We start from the raw sequence: 11,214 nt of genomic DNA, 5'->3' as shown, positions 1-11,214 counted from the left end.
CTATCCGTTTTATAAACCCTACAGAATTGTTTACTAACAGTCCAGTGATCCAACCTGCTGGATTTTGTGCATTATTTTCATTTTACATAAATAATACATGATAAGAAAGAACTCTGCTGTTTGTCACTCTGACCTGCAATCCTGACCTTGCATTTTGTCTCAGAGAGACCTCCCAAGAATCCAATTTAAATACTTCCCTCTTAGATGACAGCAAAGTCTATCAATGAAACAATCATCTTACTAACCTCCAGCATCTGACATCAGAGACTGTGCATAATGCAACCGAAATAATCATGCCCTGGAAAAATATCATACCATGGCATCTATTCCTGTTTAATTTACAGCATTGTATGTATTCTGCCCATTTCATAACATTGAATGTAATAGAATAGAATAGAATAGAATAGAATAGAATAGAATGCCTTTATTGTCATTTGTGCTTCTGGTGTCTTTTGAAACTAGTAAACTTAGTTATGGAATTATTGTGTAGTGTTGAACGAAGGATCCATACTTTAGTTGTTTGTTTGTTTGTTTATTTATTTGCACAATTAAAAGAAAATACACACCAAAAAAGAGCAAAGATAAATAATATACTGTGCATGAAGATAAAAAAAATTCAGAGAGCTTATTTGAAGCCTCCACCCAAATAGTGTTCTAATATCAAAAATTAATTAAAAACTACTAAATTGACACATATAAAGACAGTAATTGATACTAAAAATAAAATAACATAAGAATATACAAAATTAACAATTAATATAAATACAGTTATTACATCAACAGAATTTAAAAGTACAAAATATGATGTGTATGGATACCTGTCTATGCCTGTCCTGAGTATGAGGTTGAGCATGATAAGTTTAATTCAGTAACAGTGGTTAAAAGTTTTTTCAAGCATCCTTTAAAACATTTTAAAGATAAACTGTTTTTCGCCACATTGGAATAAATATTCCAGAATTTGCTGCCCCTTAAACGTATTGAGAATTGACTTTGACAAGTAAAACCTTTAAGAGGATTAAGAAATAAAGTTTGACGAGTTGAGTAAGAGTGGACCTGTGAATTTAATTTGAAGTAAGACTTGAAGTAATCAGGGATATTCCCTTCAAGTTGTATTTTTTTTGTATTTAAGATATTGATGTTATAGATATTAAGAAGCTGGAGTTTCTGAAACAAAGGAACAGATGAGACGTGTGGCTTCGATCGAGTTGCCATCCTAACAAAACGTTTTGAAGGAGCAATTATTTAAAGGTCCTATGTGGAACTTTCTTGTTGTGACGATTCTCTGTAGACAAAGTGATACCTCTCATCTACAGTTGATCTTCTCCCTTGTATGTATGATGAGTGTTTTTTCCTCAAAAAAACTCATGCTTCTTTCTTTTAACCGTCAAATCGATCACAACTTATGAATATTTGCTGTGAATATTTGGCCGTGTCCGACACCTACCCCAACTACTGCAGCGGTTTCAGGCATTAAAATTTCCAATAGAGAAATCGTTATGCTAATGGTATCGTTTGCTTCTGTAGGTCAAAGAGAGGCCACATGGTTAATGTTAATCTGTTTCACATCCAGTCAAAAAATTCCTCACAGGAGCTTTAAGAAACAGGACAGTTACATGGAGGAGAATAATACTTGCTGCTGGGATAAACTGCAAACAGTGACAAACTGATCTGGGAGCAGAAAAACAAACCATTATCTGCTGGTTTAAATCTGGCTGAAGTTGAGCCTTGCAGTCCACACAGCTTCCTCAGAGTCAAAGTCTAATCCTGGCTATCCACGCTATAGTGTTAACTGGGTTAGGAGGTCAGTCTCTTCATATCCATCAGAACTATCGTGTGTGGCCTTTCCTACTTTCCTAGAATATCAAATACTTAGAACACAATGCATTTATTATTTATCATTGCATATTTGTAGAAAGAAATTTTGTTTGGGTCTCAAAGAAAAATAAAAACATGCATCACACATCCACATGCAGCCATACACAAATGCACATCCATAACAGTTAAAAATATATAAATATAAATGCAGAGCGTGAGTGCGCTTAGTGCCGTTTTAAGTGTTATAGGACCTTTAGAAGTTACTGCACCTTACTGGGATATTATCTAGCATTGAATGTTTCTGCACGCTGGATGTTATTGCACACAAAATATTATGCTAAATATTGTTCATTGCCAATTTTGCATGCATTCTTGAAGACCTTTTTCTTATTGTAGGTGTATTAGGCCAAAAACTGATAACAAAATTCAGCTTTTTTAAATATATATTTTTTTTTACAAATATTCACTAGAAACACCACTTGCTACTTAATGCCCTTCTCTCTGACAGAGATCACTTCTTCTATCTGGCATACTAAGCATGCAAAACACACACACACACACACACACACACACACACACACACACACACACACACACACACACATACACACACACACACACACACACACACACACACACACACATTTTAGTAAATGATCCAAGAGCAAATATATACAGTCCCCTAACCCTGAACTTTGCATCAATCTTAGTTAATTGCAGTCTTGTCAGGAGTGCGATTATTCAAACAGGTAATGCAAATGTTAATGAGTTTGGATTTGCATATCTTTATTTTCCCATGGTTGAAATGTCATTGGTTATGACGCTCTACAATGAAGAATGTCACTGCTGATGGCCCCCTGATACGCTGTCAGCCATTAAGAGACCAAAAAAGAGCAAGTGAAGGGAATGTAGGAAAAATAAACAAGGAGCTTTGCACCAAGCGAAAGGTAAGGAAAGGAAGACTGTATATGCAGAATACAAAAACACACACACCAATGCACTTTTAAGTTTTTGCAGAATGCATCAGTGAGTGGCTCAAAAGCTAATCATATACTGAAAGCAAAGATAGTGCACAGATGCCAACAAAAAGGAAAAAACATGACATCCACCCCTCTGCAGTAAGAAGCCATGGTTGTCCTTTTACTCTATGTTGTGCATACGATGCCTGCAACACACACTTCAAGTGTCGTTGGCATATTGCTCATCGTCATGCGCCTGATTTGACATGGCTGAAATAACCATCTTCCTGCCAGTGATTGGCATTCACACAAGAAGGGGTGAGTGGGACCGGGGGAGCAGATGGTGACATTCCACATGACCAAACTGATCAATCAGCATGCTGGGACGCAGGTGCAGCACAGGCGGGCAGCACCACACCATCTATTTCACCATCTACGGGGCACAAACACATGGGCACCAATTGTGGCACCCTGAGGGTCAGCATGCTCCTCTGTCCTGCTGTGCCAAGGTTGATGACATCAGAGTTTCCCATCCGCTCTTCCGCTGGACGCCAAGAAAAAAGCAGGAGAGAAAATAAACACACACAGAGAGAGTAAAATCTGCAGTAACAGGCCGGTCTGGGATAGGTTGTGTCAGTGACGTCAAAGCCAGGGTCTCCCTTATTACAAGCTGGTACTAAACTCACAAACAGAAAGGAAGAGTGGGAAAAAATTACCCACACATTTTGACTCTGACTGTGTTATATTTGGGTGTGATCATCATGCTAAAACAACTGGTAATTTTGCAGTGTAATAGGACACATTCACTAATCAGGTTCAGATATACTACAAAAACAAGACAATACCTTTTATCATTTTCAGAACTGTAATAGAACCTTCGATTTGACTGCAATTTTTTGTTCAATAATCAATCAATTCTAGCATATCAGAGAAGACAAAGAATATCTTTTCTTAGATGATATAATCAAAGTTACTTTTTTGTAAAAAAAATAAAAATAAAAAATGGCATTAACTTTTTTTAAAAGATACTTCTATTCTTTATCTGTTGTTTTTTCTATATGCTACCTATTCTTGACAGTAGGTGTGCTGTTTATTATCATTGCAGTTTACAATGTTTCTACTTTTTATTCTACATCTGTGTTCAACAGTCTGCACCAAAACACCTAGACAAGTGCCTTGTATGTACCTGGCAATAAACCTGATGGAACTTCATCCATTACAACTGAAATGTAATCATTTTGTCCTCATTTACTGTGTAATGATTTCAATCCCTCCCTTTAAAAGACATGTCAGTGAATGCATCTGAAAAAAGCACACATGCCTGTTGCATGCACATACAGGTAATAAACTTGGCTGTGGTGTTTGATACCTGCTGGCGTGACTCTGTGCTGAGGATCTACGCTATCCTCAGGATAAGACCTGACCACAGCAAGCTGATCTTATAGTCTTGCCTGAGTGCTGGAAGAAGTGGGGGTTTTAAGAGGATTGAAGCGTCCATGGCTGCACGGTGCACGTGCGAGCAAGACTCAGTGACCTCTGCACCGCCGTGACCGCACTGTCCCACATTCACAATCACGTACGAGGAGAAGACGGGTAGCTTTAGGTCATAGCCAGTCTAATGAGTGACCTGTTTTAGTAAAGAGTTTAACAAAGCATGGAGCTCCTCTCCGAAGAAAATGAGTGTTGTTGAAATGCAATACATTTGTCAGTGTAAACCTAATATTTAGACCTAGAATATATAAAGCACGGTATTAGCTCCAATGGCTTTCTTTAAAATAATACTATTTAACCCTCCTGCTTTGCTGCAGGTCAAACTGACCCTTTTTAAAGTCTATTTTAGGCATAAAAAGCTGGGCAGCATGTGACAGAAGAGGAGTCGTGTTAATTTATCAACATCACTTCATAAAAAATAAAAAAATTAAATAAAAAAATAAAAAATGTATGTCATGTTAAACTATTGTATTTATATTTAAGGCTTTCCAATGTACATTAAAAAAAGTTTTAACATTAATTTTAATGAAAAATTTGTGAATTATCCTCATTGAACCATGATCTGTGAGAATTAAAGAACACCAATGGACTAAATCTTGTTTTTAAATGGTTAGTAATGGAGTTAAAAATTAGATTTAAAAAAATGTGTATTGTGATTTTTTGGGGTTCTGACACTGAATTTGAATATGCCCCGGGTCAAATTGACCCAGGAACATTATTGCTGTTCCAGAGAAACGAACATAACAGGAGGGTTAACATATATCTTTGCATCTCATTCAGATTACACATTATGGATACGTTAAACTGCATGTGTTGGGTTAATATGACAAAGCAAAAAGTGAAATATTTCCTGTAAATCTTTTATAATCTAAAAGTTGTAAGCAGAATTGTGACTAAAACCTTTCTATTTTGTTATTGTGGCATGATATGGCCTCAGAAATGGCAACAACTTTGGGAGGAGTGTTGTGTAAATCTTAACATTTGGAGGAATGAGCAAGGGCAAAGACTGCTGAGCTGAGACCTTCCAGTCTAAATCAGAAGTGACAGAAGATTGACAGTAAAATAAATCAGTCCAGAATAGCCAGCAACCGATGGTCAAAAATAGAGTGAGAAAACAATGACTAACAAGGAAACAACATTTTCTTGAGATTTAGATGAAGTGTCACTGTCCCACACCTCCGGTGTTAACAAGCCAGTGAATGACAAGGGTTGACAGATGTGTGTGACGCGTTATGGAAAGGAGAAGAAATTGTCAAGAATATCTAAATGTTGAAGCAAAGATCTGTTTCCACACAGGGAACACACATTTGAACCAAAGTATTTGGTTTTTTGGTAAATAAGACAATTTGACAATTTTAAAGAATGTTCCCAAAATATCAAAGGACATCTCAGTCATTCACAAAGAACGACTTCAGGGAAAAGTTTGCCACTCAGTTCAGCACAACAACACTGAGCATTTGTTTAGAATTCCCTTGAATCAGGAGGGATTAGTGCAGATGAGTCATCAAAGCTGAAATTTGAAACAATTGACCATCACATCCTGTTACACAGACTGGAACACTTAATGGCATTAAAGGAACTGAATTAAGCTGCTTTAAATCCTGTTTATCACATAAGTTGTAGTTTGTTCATGTTAACAATGAGCCTCTTTGCATGCTCAGGATGGCACACACTTCCACACGATGCTATGCTCAGACCAATTCTGAGTTAAACCATTCCTGTCCTCTTGGTAATATTAACAGGACACAATCCATAAATGTTAGGGCACTCGTATAGCTCAGTTGGCAGGATTCCCATGTACGGAGGCAAAAACCTCAAAGCATCAGTCACTTACTCTGGAACTTAGCCTTCTGCCTGTTTCCCTTCAGCTGTCCAAACAAATAAAGGCTAAAAAAAAATCTTTATTAAAAAGTTTAGGTTCATTGTTGTGCTGATAAAACCTAATTATACTTATCAGTGAAGGCAAAACTAAACTGACAAAACAGAAGTTATGTATGGAATGAAATGGGATGGAATCATGTACCGTCCAAGTCAGTTTTAAAGTTGTCTTAAAATCTTTCTTTTCAATAAAGCTAATTCTTGTGGCTGTCTTCGGCTTAACCTTAGACCAGCCTCTTGGTTAAGCTGCTTTCGGCCTTGACTGTCAGGATTGTCAGGTTCCTCTACCACAGGCCTTGACTGTTATGACCCCCAGGTCATGCTGCAAAAGGCTCTGACTGTAAAGACTTCTAGGTTATGCTACTATAGGCTTTGACTTTCAGAACTGTCAGGTTAAGCATGCTATAGGGTCTGACTGTCAGGACTTTCAGTTTATTATGCTATAGACCAGGGGTGTCAAACATGCAGCCTGTGGGCCAAAACCGGCCTACCAGAGGGTCCAATCCGGCCCTCGAGATGACTGCAAAGTGAAAAAATTACAGAGAAATCATTAACTGCAATTTTTCAATAAAAGTAACATAAATAAATAATAAAAGTTTCAAATTTGTCCTACAATCAAACGTCTGACATGGGGCACCTGAACGGCACTCCTATTTGCAGTTTGCATAATCCAGTGGAAATTTGTCGACCTTTTTGGACCCCTGCATACAACACTGTCCAGCAAGCAAACTGTTCATGCTGGAGCTGAGGGGTCCAAAATAATCAACTTTACCGTCTTCATTATTATAATCTATCTGTTCTTTTGCAGTAAACATTACACACTCTCTGTCAGGTTAGGTAAGTGGGAAACCTGTGTGTTTGGTGTGTTTGCAGCAGGTTTCAGGGCTTCAAGAGTAAAATATTCGGCCCACTATGAGACTCATCATAGCAAAAAATACAACAGCTGTTTTTGTGGAAAGATGGTTCATTAAATGAGAACATTTACAGATTGTACTTTTTTGTAGAGTTTTCGCTATTTACAGGTTATTATGTGATGATTTTACTGGTCCTGCCCACTTCAGATCAACTCGGGCTGTATGCGGCCCCTAAACTGAAAGAGTTTGACACCCCTGCTATAGACATTGACTGTCATGACTGCCAGGTTATGCTGCTATAGGCTTTGACTGTCAGGAGTTCCAGGTTATGCTGCTATAGGCTTTAACCGTCAGGCATGATACACCTCTTCCTCTTTTTCTATTTCTGGATGTATTCAAGTTCTATCAATGGGTGTTACAAAACACACATTTTCTACTGATTTAATCTACTAATTTGGCTTTCAGATTGATATTACAGATAGTACAGTTTACACCTCCTTTAAATGTATGGTGTCATAAGAACTATTGAAATTTAGTGCTTTGTGAATTTAAATGTAAAGTCTCTTGATATACAGTAACTATTCAGAGATGTTTGAAAATTAAATTCACTGAGGCTGAAGGTTTGTGCGGCAAATCCTTTGTCTTCTGAGTTCTTCATTTATTTCTTGAAAATAATTGCATTACCACAGTACAACAATAAATCATTACAATATCAGGTCTTTTTCATCTTTACCTACATCCTTGGTTTACGTTTTTCACATTTGTCTTAATACAAAAGGACATGAAGTTCACTGTGTTACACATACAATACTAACATATGTGAACCTTTCTATTCACCACTTCAGACTGTATTGGTGTAGATACATTTCTGCCATCATGACTGATATAATACTACTGGCCATGTTTCCCTCCCATCAGACATCCGTAACATCAACTCTCTTTCCATTTTCAAATCACATCTCAAGACACATCTTTTTAGACTGTCACATTCTCAACTCAACTCAACTCAAACTTTATTTATAGAGCACATTTAAAACAATCAGGGTTGACCAAAGTGCTGTGCAGATCAAAAGCAGCACAAATGACAAACATGACATACAATACAATACTAAAATGCAATACTAAAATACGTAAACACAGTGCAAATATATGATAAAATAAGATTGATTAAGATAAATTCAAATTCACTCTGATTACACCTCTTCACTGTATTGTATCTGATACTGCTTAATTTATTTGTTTTTATTAATTGCACTGTATCATGCCTTGTTGATTTTATCAGCTTAATTTTTATATTGTTTTTTGGACTCTGCCCTGTATGGTGACCTTGGGTGCTGAGAAAGGAGCCTTTTTAAATAAAATGCATGATTATTATTATTATTGTTATTACCTGTATTTTACACATTGTGTGCAAAAAAGTTGGACAATATTACAAATAAAAAGGAGGCTACATTAGTGAAACATTAGTCATTAATCCATTCTTGGTTTGTAAGCCACTCATGCAGCAACACATGAGGTAGCCAGATGAAGTCATCACTTCAACCACTTTCTGATTTGGTGTCACTGAACCTGTTTCCTCTACATACTTCAACGAAATCTCCACACACTCGGCCCTGTAACACCGAGATAAAGTAGACAAACTGTTGCCTGCTATTCTAAGCTTGGAGACCTTGATGTCTGACTGATCTTATCATATCTTAGACTCTGTGCACTGAAAAAGGCCGTGTCCCTGCAAAGGACAATGAAGTAGTCAAATACTGGGCTGGGAGACATTAAATAAACAAATCCAGAGCAGACAAACAAGTCCAACAAACAAGCAGAAACCACAGAGAAACGTTTCTATATATCCTTTCTTCTGTTGTTATTATTATCTCAAGATGTATAGAGTTTCTTTATTCTTGTAAACACAGTTCATGTCTTTCCCGTATGTTTGGATCTATTACTGTCTTATGTTATGTTTCATTGGCATGGTGTCAGGAGCAGAGGAGTAACATTATTTGTTTCTACCAACAGATGGCAGCATAAAATAAGTCATGCTGGAAGAATTTATTCAGGTCTTGTTTTTCTTGACCTGGTGGCTTCATCTCTCTGAATTTCAGTCCTATTTCTGTATGAAGGAGACATAAAAGATTTATCATGACTATTTATTGGCTGTAATATTAAGCAAATGTACATTACAGGTGTTAGTATAATAAGCCTATGTGTGATATTTAGCAGGTTTATTGGTGTGACTTAAGTAGAGAATTTATTTATATATTCTTCATGCAGTCGCAATTCAATTCATGCTCTCAGGTTATTTTTTCTGCCAGCTGTGTCTTACATTTCAGCCGAAGGTGAAAATAGTAAGCTGTGTGATGAGCACAGAAACATCACACTCTGTGTGTTTGGTGTTTCATCACCGAGAGTTTAATCAAATAATCATTCGATATAAACATGTGGGAACATTTCGAGATCAATACACACGCTGTTAAATGACCGGTTTATATGTTGTAGTGATATCATCCTTGCTGTTTACCCGTCATTGTCACTATCTGATCAACCAGCTTCCTGCAGCAGCGCCCCCGCTGGCTGAGCGTGGAACTACAGCACGCAAACCAACGTCAAGCTACAAGAAAGACAGACTCAATTCCCCGTCAGGATTTTAAATTAAAACTCTTATTAAAATGACTTTCCTGAAACAAGCAAGGTGCTTGCAGTATTTATAAAGTGAGTTTATAGAAGAGGGCAGAATGATTTTTTTCAATTTTGGCAGCTGTATTTACTGATATAGAAAGTTATTTATGTGAAGAAAGGGAGGGCAATTTTTACATGTGGTGTTTTATCTCAAGCATTATTTGGAAAATAGAATTCTAGAACTTTCAAATAGGGTTCCAAGTTATTGATTTATATGTTGTTGTTATTTTGCTTTTACTGATGAATTCTTGAAATAGTAGCCTAACCCAAAAAGGTAAAATCTGCCACTGGCAAAGAGATGTTGTATAAAACCAAAACATTTCATTTTATTTTATCTATTTCTTTTTTTTTTAATACAAATGTGCTACATTTGTGTAGATGGATTCAACTGGTCTATATCCAAAACTGGTATAAACACTAAATTATATTGTTTAACATTAGGCTTAATTAGTCAAATTTAGAAGAATAAGGAAGACAAGTGCAGATATACCTAATTAGACATTCCTTAGGGAGATTAGGTGTAAACTCAAAAAGCGTTTTCTGTATTAAATGGACTGCAACTGTGGAACATATGCAGTTTATTTGATTTATTCTGTCCTCTCAAGGCTTGTATTGTTTCTGTTGTAAGTTTTGCACATATATTCATGTATATGAAGTATATTGTACTGTTTATCAATGTATTAATTAAGATTGAATTTCATTATACTGTCACAGTAGACAAGAAAGGCCTTAAATGGAGAGAGGGGATGGCATGCAAACAAAAAGGATGGAGCTGAACCCAGGCTGCTGATATAAGGACTCAATCTAAATGCTTCATAATGTAACAGGTAAGCTGAGAAGGATAATGATTCTCTACCTGAGCACCACGGCCTTATTTTAAACCCAAGTTTCAGGTTTTGAGATTGATTTGTATTGTTGTAAATCTCTGATCTGTTTACCACACAAACTTCATCACAGCCTACAAAACATCACCATCTAACCTGAGAAAGCATGTGGAGGTCTGAAGCTAACACACTGGTTTTATTCCAGATGAACATTTTAAACTTGTCTGTGCTTGTAGTAACATAGTTTATATTTCATGATATACTTTTTAGATATTAAATAATGTTTTCTAGATAAACAGAACATACAGAATGTACACCCATGCATTCCTGACTGCACTCATTCTTTGTGAAAATACATTTAGAGATATTTTAAAAAGTACTTTGAATACTTCAGTATTTTTAAAAGCAAGTACTCCAGTACTTTAACTCAAGTATCATGACTGATATAATACTACTGGCCATGTTTACCTATAATTTACAGATTGTGTACCAAAAAGTTGGACAATATTACAAATAAAAATGAGGCTACATTAGTGAAACATTAGTCATTAATCCATTCTTGGTTTGTAAGCCACTCATGCAGCAACACATGAGGTAGCCAGATGAAGTCATCACTTCAACCACTTTCTGATTTGGTGTCACTGAACCTGTTTCCTCTACTTACTTCAACGAAATCTCCACACACTCGGCCCTGTAACACCGAGATAAAGTAGACAAACT

Source organism: Notolabrus celidotus, chromosome 6 (genome assembly GCF_009762535.1).
Source record: "Notolabrus celidotus isolate fNotCel1 chromosome 6, fNotCel1.pri, whole genome shotgun sequence".
NCBI classification, from domain to species: domain Eukaryota; kingdom Metazoa; phylum Chordata; class Actinopteri; order Labriformes; family Labridae; genus Notolabrus; species Notolabrus celidotus.
The sequence above is the reverse complement of the archived record's forward strand: the minus strand, read 5'-3'. Positions refer to the sequence as shown.